Source organism: Arachis duranensis, chromosome 9 (genome assembly GCF_000817695.3).
Source record: "Arachis duranensis cultivar V14167 chromosome 9, aradu.V14167.gnm2.J7QH, whole genome shotgun sequence".
NCBI lineage: Eukaryota > Viridiplantae > Streptophyta > Magnoliopsida > Fabales > Fabaceae > Arachis > Arachis duranensis.
The window spans coordinates 23,237,839-23,238,540 of NC_029780.3; the positions used below are offsets into that span (position 1 = coordinate 23,237,839).

General features: G+C 38.9%; 1 long non-coding RNA gene across 1 annotated transcript in view; it reads left to right on the forward strand.

The window, feature by feature from the left end:
- Positions 1–347, forward strand: part of LOC127741432 (uncharacterized) — a 2,474-nt gene extending 2,127 nt beyond the window's left edge. The window contains exon 3 of the long non-coding RNA XR_008002519.1: positions 264–347. This is a non-coding gene — a long non-coding RNA (uncharacterized LOC127741432). The remainder of the gene's footprint in view (positions 1–263) is intronic.
- Positions 348–702: the final 355 nt, after the last annotated feature.

The window sequence follows — 702 nt, forward strand, 5'->3', positions numbered from 1 at the left end:
TTGATATAACTGTGTTTGCTACTTTATACTCCTGCTGGTGGTTGGGAGGTTTGAAGGAATTGGAAAGGGAAGTATTAGTTAGACTGAAGAATCTTTAGTCAGATGCCCTTTATTGTTTAGCCTGTTTATAAGCCTTGATATTATCTGGAGGAAGTTCTAGGATTGCCTTCGACTTTCCTCCATTATTATGTATTATATATGTGGAAGCTGTTACCATGCTGGGGACCTCTGGTTCTCACCCATGCGGATTTTGTGGTTTTCAGATGCAGGACGTGTGGTTTCCCGCTGAGGCATGCTGGAGACTTCTAGAATTGCGAAGATCCTTTGTTCTCGGGGCTATGTTTTGGTTTATATGTTTTGCTTAGATACTTCTATCTCCATTAAATAATACAAACTGTGATGACTTCTCTTATGGGAGATTTTGGAGAATAGGTTTATGCTTTTGTGTCCCTTTGGGTTTCCTTTGGGATTTTCCTTATTTTTTTTATCATATGTATATATTGCTATGCTCGGACCGGTTATCTTCGCAGCCGGATTTTGAGTCTTGATATTCCTGTTTTTGACACTCTTTTGAATATATATAATCTCGCGTTGGTTTATCCTTGTTCGTTACGTTATCGATCGGAGTGTTGCGCTTTTGAGTTGCGGTTTTTTTGTTTACCCCTCTTTCTACAAAGGCTCCTAGTTATAATCAATCATTCA